We start from the raw sequence: 10,667 nt of genomic DNA on the forward strand, positions 1-10,667 counted from the left end.
TTCCTTAGTGGTTATAGGTCTGTTCAGGTTTTCTATTTCTTCCTGGTTCAATTTTGGTAGTTGATACATCTCTAGGAATGCACCCATTTCTTCCAGGTTATCTAATTTGCTGGCATAGAGTTGCTCATAATATGTTCTTATAATTGTTTGTATTTCTTTGGTGTTGCTTGTGATCTCTCCTCTTTCATTCATGATTTTGTTGATTTGGGTCATTTCTCTTTTCTTTTTGATCAGTCTGGCCAGGGGTTTATCAATCTTGTTAATTCTTTCAAAGAACCAGCTCCTAGTTTCGTTGATCTGTTCTACTGTTCTTTTGGTTTCTAGTTCATTGATTTCTGCTCTGATCTTTATGATTTCTCTTCTCCTGCTGGGTTTAGGCTTTCTTTGCTGTTCTTTCTCCAGCTCCTTTAGGTGTAGGGTTAGGTTGTGTATTTGAGACCTTTCTTGTTTCTTGAGAAAGGCTTGTATTGCTATATACTTTCCTCTCAGGACTGCCTTTGCTGTATCCCAAAGATTTTGAACAGCTGTGTTTTCATTTTCATTGGTTTCCATGAATTTTTTTAATTCTTCTTTAATTTCTTGGTTGACCCATTCATTCTTTAGTTGGATGCTCTTTAGCCTCCATGTATTTGAGTTCTTTCCAACTTTCCTCTTGTGGTTGAGTTCTAGTTTCAAAGCATTGTGGTCTGAAAATATGCAGGGAATGATCCCAATCTTTTGGTACCGATTGAGACCTGATTTGTGACCTAGGATGTGATCAATTCTGGAGAATGTTCCATGGGCACTAGAGAAGAATGTGTATTCCGTTGCTTTGGGATGGAATGTTCTGAATATGTCTGTGAAGTCCATTTGGTCCAGTGTGTCATTTAAAGTCTTTATTTCCTTGTTGATCTTTTGCTTAGATGATCTGTCCATTTCAGTCAGGGGGGTGTTAAAGTCCCCCACTATTATTGTATTGTTGTCAATGTGTTTCTTTGCTTTTGTTATTAATTGCCTTATATAATTGGCTGCTCCCATGTTCGGGGCATAGATATTTACAATTGTTAGATCTTCTTGTTGGATAGACCCTTTAAGTAGGATATAGTGTCCTTCCTCATCTCTTATTACAGTCTTTGTTTTAAAATCTAGTTTGTCTGATATAAGGATTGCCACCCCAGCTTTCTTTTGGTGTCCATTAGCATGGTAAATGGTTTTCCACCCCCTCACTTTCAATCTGGGGGTGTCTTTGGGTGTAAAATGAGTCTCTTGCAGACAGCATATTGATGGGTCTTGTTTTTTAATCCAATCTGATAGCCTGTGTCTTTTGATTGGGGCATTTAGCCCATTTACATTCAGGGTAACTATTGAAAGGTATGAATTTAGTGCCATTGTATTACCTGTAAGGTGACTGTTAACTGTCTGTTGTCTGTGTTCGTTTCTGCTCTTTGCTGCTTTTAGGTTCTCTCTTTGCTTAGAGGACCCCTCTCAATATTTCTTGGAGGGCTGGTTTCGTGTTTGCAAATTCCTTTAGTTTTTGTTTGTTCTGGAAGCTTTTTATCTCTCCTTCTATTTTCAATGATAGCCTAGCTGGATATAGTATTCTTGGCTGCATATTTTTCTCGTTTAGTGCTCTGAAGATATCTTGCCAGTCCTTTCTGGCCTGCCAGGTCTCTGTGGATAGGTCTGTTGCCAATCTAATATTTCTACCATTGTAGGTTACATATCTCTTCTCCCGAGCTGCTTTCAGGATTTTCTCTTTGTCTCTGAGACTCGTAAGTTTTACTATTAGATGTCGGGGTGTTGACCTATTTTTATTGATTTTGAGAGGGGTTCTCTGTGCCTCCTGGATTTTAATGCCTGTTTCCTTCCTCACATTAGGGAAGTTCTCTGCTATAATTTGCTCCAATATACCTTCTGCCCCTCTCTCTCTCTCTTCTTCTTCTGGGATCCCAATTATTCTAATGTTGTTTCGTCTTATCATATCACTTATCTCTCGAATTCTGCCCTCGTGATCCTGTAGTTGTTTCTCTCTCTTTTTCTCAGCCTCTTTATTTTCCATCATTTGGTCTTCTATATCACTGATTCTCTCTTCTGCCTCATTTATCCTAGCATTTAGTGCCCCCATTTTTGATTGCACCTCATCAATAGCCTTTTTGATTTCGATTTGGTTAGATTTTAGTTCTTTTATTTCTCCAGAAAGGGTTTCTCTAATAACTTCCACGCTTTTTTCAAGCCCAGCTAGTATCTTTAAAGTCATGATTCTGAACTCTAGGTCCGACATCGTACTAATGTCCGTATTGAGTAGGTCCCTGGCTGACGGTACTACCTCTTGTTCTTTTTGCTGAGGTGATTTCTTTCGTCTTGTCATTTTGTCCAGAGGAGAATAGATGAATGAGAGAACAAAAGGCTAACAGGTTTACAACGTCCCCAGCAAATATACTGCATACAAATCAGAAAAGACCTGAAACCAGGGGAAAAGAAAGGGAAAGAAAGAAAAAAGAAAGAGAAAAAGGAAAAAAAAAGAAAAAAAAGATAAAAACAAAAACAAAACAATTCAAAAAAGGCAGAATATGATCAAATATGATCAGGCTAGTGCATAGATCAGTGCCACACACTAGATTTTGGGCATATTTTGGTCTGTTAGAAAAAAGTGCCTCCTAAAATTTTAAAGGAAGAAAGACATATATGTACAAAATAAGGGTTGATACAATGAAGGGATGGAAGATGACTGTAAAGATGAAAATTATAAAAGATTTTATAAAAGGACTTGGTAAGATAAGTTGTTTGAAAAAAGAAAGAAGATTTAAGGAAAAAAAAAAAAAAAAGGAAAAAGGGAGAGAATGTGATCAGGCAGGAGACTAGAACCAAGCCATACACTAGTGGTTTAGGGTATATTTTGATCTGTTAGAAGAAACTGTACCTCAAAATTTTAAAGAGAGAACAACTTATATATATGCCAAAAACAAGGATAACTACTATGAAGGGATAAAATATGACTCTAAAAATGAAAAAAAAATAAAAAATGTTTTTTTTTTTAAAAAAGGGATTTATAAGATGTTGGTTGAAAAAGGGAAAAAGAAAAATAAAAAAAAAGTCAACAAAAATTAACTTTGATGAAATAATGAATCATGGTAAAAAAAAAAAAAAAAAAGAAGCCATGAATCTATGTGCAGTATTCCCCTAGCGCTGGAGTTCTCCTATTCTCCTTGATCGATCAACTTGGTCTTGGCTTGCTGGCTGTTTGTGTTGATCTTCTGGGGGAGGGGCCTGTTGCTGTGGTTTCCAAATGTCTTTGCCGGAGGCGGAATTGCCCCGCCCTTGTCGGTCCGGGCTAAGGAAGCTGCTCCAGTTTGCTCTCAGGAGCTTTTGTTCCCTGCAAGCTCTCGGTACAGCTTTGGAGGACCAGGGCGAAAATGGCGGCCTCCCAGTCTCCGCCCGGAGGAGCCAAGAACTCGGGGCCCCACTCCTCAGTGCGCCCCCAGAGAAAAGCAGTCACTCCCGTGTCCCCGGTCTCTGGCCGCACTCCATGCTCACCCGGCCTGTGATCGAGCATTGCTATCTCTGGCACCCGACCCCGCTCGGAGTCTCCAAACCCAGCAGATCCCTGCAGTGCGTTCCCGCACCGCTCCTCCCCGGGAAGGAAGGGGAGTCTCCCCGGATCTGCTGCTTGTTGGGTCCTTGCTGGGGGAGCTGTGCCCCGACTGGGCCGCAGATCAGTTTATGGCAACCCCGAGCTGAGAGCCCGCGACTCTGCTCCGTATCTGCAGCCGGCTTCCCCGCCCCGACACCTGGGAGCTCTGCCGCACTCAGGCACCCCCGGTCTCTCTGTGACCCCAAGGGTCCTGAGACCACACTGTCCCGGGAGGATTCCACCCCCCGCTTAGCCACTGCAGCGACGTCCCTCCGCCGAGCCAACTTTTAAAAGGTCCGATTTTGTGCTCCGCGGCTCTAGCACTTGCCAGAAGCGGCCGGCAGAGGCCCCTCCCCCGCCGTCTATCCTCCCGAATATCGCCTCGGATTCACTTCTCCGCACGTCCTACCTTCCAGTAAGTGGTCACTTCTCTGTTCAGAGAGTTGTTGCTACTCTCCTGTTCGATCTCCTGTTGAGTTCGTAGGTGTTCAGAATGGTTTGATCCCTATTCAGCTGAATTCCTGAGACCAGACAAAATCTAGGTCTCCTACTCCTCCGCCATCTTGCTCCGCCCCGACCCATTTATTCTTTAGTAGGATGCTCTTTAGCCTCCATGTGTTTGAGTTCTTTCCAACTTTCCTCTTGTGATTGAGTTCTAGTTTCAAAGCACTGTGTTCTGAAAATATGCAGGGAATAATCTCAATCTTTTGGTACCAGTTGAGACCTGATTTGTGACCTAGGATGTGATCAATTCTGGAGAATGTTCCATGGGCACTAGAGAAGAATGTGTATTCCATTGCTTTGGGAGGGAATGTTCTGAATATGTCTGCGAAGTCCATTTGGTCCAGTGTGTCATTTAAAGTCTTTATTTCCTTGTTGATCTTTTGCTTAGATGATCTGTCCATTTCAGTCTGGGGGGTATTAAAGTCCCCCACTATTATTGTATTGTTGTCAATGTGTTTCTTTGCTTTTGTTATTAATTGGCTTATATAACTGGCTGCTCCCATGTTAGGGGCATAGATATTTATAATTGTTAGATCTTCTTGTTGGATAGACCCCTTAAGTAGGATATAGTGTCCTTCCTCATCTCTTATTACAGTCTTTGTTTTAAAATCTAAGTTGTCTGATATAAGGATTGCCACCCCAGCTTTCTTTTGGTGTCCATTAGCATGGTAAATGGTTTTCCACCCCCTCACTTTCAATCTGGGGGTGTCTTTGGGTCTAAAATGAGTGTCTTGCAGACAGCATATTGATGGGTCTTGTTTTTTAATCCAATCTGATAGCCTGTGTCCTTTGATTGGGGCATTTAGCCCATTTACATTCTGGGTAACTATTGAAAGATATGAATTTAGTGCCATTGTATTGCCTGTAAGGTGACTGTGACTGTATATTGCCTGTGTTCCTTTCTGGTCTATGCTGCTTTTAGGCTCTTCCTTTGCTTAGAGGACCCCTTTCAATATTTCTTGGAGGGCTGGTTTCGTGTTTGCAAATTCCTTTAGTTTTTGTTTGTCCTGGAAGCTTTTTATCTCTCCTTCTATTTTCAATGACAGCCTGGCTGGTTATAGTATTCTTGGCTGCATATTTTTCTCGTTTAGTGCTCTGAAGATATCATGCCAGTCCTTTCTGGCATGCCAGGTCTCTGTGGATAGGTCTGTTGTCAATCTAATGTTTCTACCCTTATAGGTTACATATCTCTTCACCCGAGCTGCTTTCAAGATTTTCTTTTTGTCTCTGAGACTCGTAAGTTTTACTGTTAGATGTCGGGGTGTTGACCTCTTTTTATTGATTTTGAGAGGGGTTCTCTGTGCCTCCTGGATTTTGATGCCTGTTTCCTTCCCCACATTAGGGAAGTTCTCTGCTATAATTTGCTCCAATATACCTTCTGCCCCTCTCTCTCTTTCTTCTTCTTCTGGGATCCCAATTATTCTAATGTTTCATCTTATCGTATCGCTTCTCTCTCGAATTCTGCCCTAGTGGTCCAGTAGTTATCTCTCTTTTTCTCAGCTTCTTTATTTTCCATCATTTGGTCTTCTATATCGCTAATTCTCTCTTCTGCCTCATTTATTCCAGCAGTTAGTGCCCCCATTTTTATTGCACCTCATGAATAGCCTTTTTGATTTCGACTTGGTTTGATTTTAGTTCTTTTATTTCTCCAGGAAGGGTTTCTCTAATAACTTCCATGCTTTTTTCAAGCTCCACTAGTATCTTTAAAAATCATGATTCTGAACTCTAGGTTCGACATTGTACTAATGTCCGTATTGAGTAGGTCCCTGGTAGACGGTACTACCTCCTGTTCTTTTTGCTGAGATGATTTTTTTTTTGTCTTGTCATTTTGTCCAGAGGAGAATAGATGAATGAGAGAAGAAAATGCTAACAGGTTAACAACGTCCCCAACAAATATACTCTAAACAAATCAGAAAAGGCTTGAAACCAGGGGAAAAGAAAGGGAAAGAAAGAGAAAAAAAAAAGATAAAAACAAACAAAAACAAAACAAAACAGAATATGACCAAATATGATCAGGCTAGTGCACAGATCAGTGCCACACACTAGATTTTGGGTGTATTTTGGTCTGTTAGAAGAAAGTGCCTCCTAAAATTTTAAAGGAAGAAAGACTTATATATGTACGAAATAAGGGTTGATACAATGAAGGGATGGAATATGACTGTAAAGATGAAAATTATAAAAAATTTTAAAAGAGGAATTGATAAGGTGCTTAAAAAAAGAAAGAAGAGGATTAAAAAAAAGAAAGAAAGAAAAAAAAGGGGGAGAGAATATGATCAGGCAGGAGACTAGAACAAAGCCATACACTAGAGTTTTAGGGTATATTTTGATATGTTAGAAGAAATTGTATCTCAAAATTTTTAAAGGGAGAACAACTTATATATATATACACCAAAAATAAGGGTAACTACTATGAAGGGATAGAATATGACTCTAAAAATGAAAAATAAATTTTTTTTAAAAGGGATTGATAAAATGTTGGTTCAAAAGGGATAAAGAAATATTCAGAAAATAAAGTTAAAAAAAATTAACTTGAAAGACTAATGAATCATGGTAAAAAACCATGAATTCTATGTGCAATATTCCCCTAGCGCTGGAGTTCTCCCATTCTCATTGATCGGTAAACTTGGTCTTGGCTGGCTGTTCTTGCTGATCTTCTGGGGGGAGGGGCCTGTTGCTGTGGTTTCCAAATGTCTTTGCCGGAGGTGGAATTACCCCGCCCTTGTCGGTCCGGGCTAAGCAAGCTGCTCGGGTTTGCTCTCAGGAGCTTTTGTTCCCTGCAAGCTCTGGTACAGCTTTGGAGGACCAGGGTGAAAATGGTGGCCTCCCAATCTCCACCTGGAAGAGCCAAGAACTCGGGGCCCCGCTCCTCAGTGCGCCCCCAGAGAAAAGCAGTCACTCCCGTGTCCCCGGTCTCCGGCCGCACTCCGTGCTCACCTGGCCTGTGACCGAGCATTTCTATCTCTGTCACCCGACCCCGTGTGGAGTCTCCAAACCCAGCAGATCCCTGCGGTGCGCTCCTGCGCTGCTCCTCCCAGGGGAGGAAGGGGAGTCTCCCCGGCTCTGCTGCTTGTTGGGTCCCTGCTGGAGGAGCAGTGGCCCGACTGGGCCGCGGATCACAGTTTATGGCAACCCCGAGCTGAGAGCCCGCGCCTCAGCTCCGTCTCTGCAGCCGGCTTCCCCGCTCCGATACCCGGGAGCTCTGCCGCACTCAGGCACCCCCGGTCTTTCTGTGACCCCAAGGGTCCTGAGACCACACTGTTCCACGAGGGTTCCACCCCCCGCTTAGCCACTGGAGCGACGTCCCTCAGCGGAGCCGGCTTCTAAAAGTTCTGATTTTGTGCTCCGCGGCTGTAGCACTTGCCAGAAGTGGCCAACGGAGGCCCCCTCCCCCGCCGTCTATCCTCCCGAATATCGCCTCGGATTCACTTCTCCGCACGTCCTACCTTCCAGTAAGTGGTCGCTTTTCTGTTCAGAGAGTTGTTGCTACTCTCTTCTTCGGTCTCCTGTTGAGTTCATAGGTGTTCAGAATGGTTTGATCCCTATTCAGCTGAATTCCTGAGACCAGATGAAATCCAGGTCTCCTACTCCTCCGCCATCTTGCTCCGCCCCCACCCCTGCGCTAAACTTTTTAAGACTCATACTTGTATTTCTTTTTAAAACAATGCTTGAAGCTTATAAGTATTTTTATATTCTTCTTTTATAAGTGGCTAGTCTCCTGTCAGCTACTTTAGTCTCTCCCAAGTTCCATCTTTATATTACCCCTGTAGAGAGCTGCAACTGAAGAATGTTATTAATTTTGTATTTAAAGGGCACAAGATTTCACTTTAGACTCATCTAAGTCCATAGGAGAAATTTTCTCTTTAATTATCCTTTACAGTTTAATCACATATTACATTTGATTAATAAAATTTGTTGTGAGAATAAAGGAAAAAAATTATATAAATTGTTTAAAGATTTATTTATTTATTTATTTTTAGAGAGAGAGAGCAAGCACAAGTGAGAGGGGCAGAGGGAGGGAGAGAGAGAATCCCAAGCAGACTCTACACTGAGCATGGAGCCCAGTGTGGGGCTCAATCTCACAACCCTGAGATCATGACCTGCGCTGAAACTGAATCAGACACTTCACTGACTACACTACCCAGGCATCCCCAAAATTTATATAAATTGTTTAGAACATCTGCTGAATTCCAGTGAGTATTCTCACAACAGTTTATTTGTATCAAACAATATGTAAATGTTTTAAAGCATATAATGATAGAACTCAAAGTTTCCTTGAACAAAAAATAATAGGGATATTCCTAATGATGAGCTTCTCTGATCTTACAAAATTATATGTAAAACTGTGTGTATGAGTATGTGGTATATATTTGGGCATGTATGCACAGTTTTATAAGGATCATGGTTTTTTATAATATTCTCAATGGATTTCATAACCCAAAGAAATATTCTAGCTAACTCACCCTCATGTTAAAGATCCCAAACTGAGAACAAGAAAGGACAAAGCGATGTCTAATATGTGACAATGGGTTGTCTGAAGAGCTTAGAAGGGCACACTGCTACATGTTTAGGTCCAGGAGAACAGTCACTCTCTGGCCATTTCAAAGTCGAATCTCAAGAATCTAGCATACAGCTGGTGCAAAGTAGATACTCAATACATACTGGATGAAGGAAAAAATGTTTGAATGAAAGAATAGTGCCAGAATCAGGATGTGTGGCTGAGCCACTTAGATCCCAGGATGCAATTGGTATCTCGGCACTGAAAACTGCCCTTTTTCATTTGGCATCAATAGATGCCAATATGGAGATGACAAAGATGTTAACATTCTCTGACAAAGATTTTAAAGCAGTCATGTTACAAATGCTTTCAAAGAGTAATTACAAACATTCTTGAAATAAATTTTAAGGAATAAAATGAAAAGTCTCAGGAAAGAAATAGAAAGTCTCAGAAAATAAATAAAAGATATAAAAAAGAACTAAAAAATATTATAACTGTAATTTAAAAAATAATTCAATGTATGGCTTCAATAGTTAAATGAAGGGTACAGAGGAAAGAATTAGCAAACTTGAGGATAGAACACTAGAAATTTTCCAATCTGGGCAATAGAGAACAGTAGATTTAAAACAAATAAACAAGGGCACCTGGGTGGCTCAGTTGTTAAGCGTCTGCCTTCGGCTCAGGTCATGAACCCAGGGTCCTGGGATCGAGCCCCACATCGGGCTCCCTGCTTAGCGGAGATACACTCCCTCTCTCACTCCCCTTGCTTGTGTTCCCTCTCTCGCTGTGTCTCTCGTCAAATAAATGAATAAAATCTTTAAAAAAAATAAAAAAATAAAATAAATAAACAGGCCCTTAGAAACTTGTGGGACAGTAACAAACGATCTAACATTCCTGACATCAGAGTTCCAGAAAGAGAAGAAGAAGGACCGACATAGTACTTGGAGAAATAATGACTGATAACCTCCTAAATTTTGCAGAAGACATGAGCCTACAAATTCAAGAAGCTGAGAGAATCCCAAACAGAACAAACCCAAAGGAATTTACAGCAAGACACATCAAACTCCTGAGAACTGAGATAAAGAAAAAATTGTGAAAGTAACAAGAAAGAAACAACACTTTACTTATGGGGGAAAACTATTCAAATGACAGTGAATTTCTGATCAGAAACAATGGGGGTATAAGAAAACATCTTTCAAATGCTGAAAGAAAAGAATTGTCAACCGAAAGTCCTATACCGACCAAAAATGCTCTTCAAGGAATGAAAGGGAAATCATAAAATACTCATGTGAGTGAAAAATAAAAGAGTTTGTCACTAGAAGCTCTACCCTAAAAGAATGACTAAAGGAAGTTCTCTAAACAGAAGGAAAACGATAAAAGGAGAAATGTTGGAAAAGCAAGAAAGAACAACAGAAAGAGTGAAAATATGGGTAAATACAATTCATTTTTCTTCTTGTAAATTTATGAATTATGCTTGGTGGTAGAAGCAAAAATTCTAACACTAAAGTGGGTCTAAATATATGTACAGAAAATATTTAAAACAACTATGTTATAAGACAATTACATTGTTTTATTTATTTATTTATTTATTTATTTATTTATTTATGTATGTATATTAACATATGATGTATTATTTTAGGGGTGCAGGTCTGTGATTCATCAGTCTTACACAATTCACAGCGCTCACCATAGCACATACCCTCCCCAGTATCCATCACCCAGCCACCCCTTCCCTCCCACCCACCTCCCTTCTAGCAACCCTCAGTTTGTTTCCTGAGATTAAGAGTCTCTTATGGTTTGTCTCCCTCTCTGGTTTCGTCTTGTTTCATTTTTCCCTCCCTTCCCTTATTATCCTTTGCCTTGTTTCTCAAATTCCACATATCATTGAGATCATATTAAGACAAATTATATTGTAAACAGGGAAAGTAAGGGAAGTATGGTTTCTACATTTCACTAGACTGGTAAAATATTAATACCAACAGATTGTGATAAGATATGTATATATAATATGAAAATTTTAAGAGACCACTAAAAGGCTGTATTTAAAATACAATCAAA

Source organism: Eumetopias jubatus, unplaced genomic scaffold (assembly GCF_037043125.1).
Source record: "Eumetopias jubatus isolate StellerSeaLion01/CBP00866 unplaced genomic scaffold, mEumJub1_p1.0 scaffold_1, whole genome shotgun sequence".
NCBI classification, from domain to species: domain Eukaryota; kingdom Metazoa; phylum Chordata; class Mammalia; order Carnivora; family Otariidae; genus Eumetopias; species Eumetopias jubatus.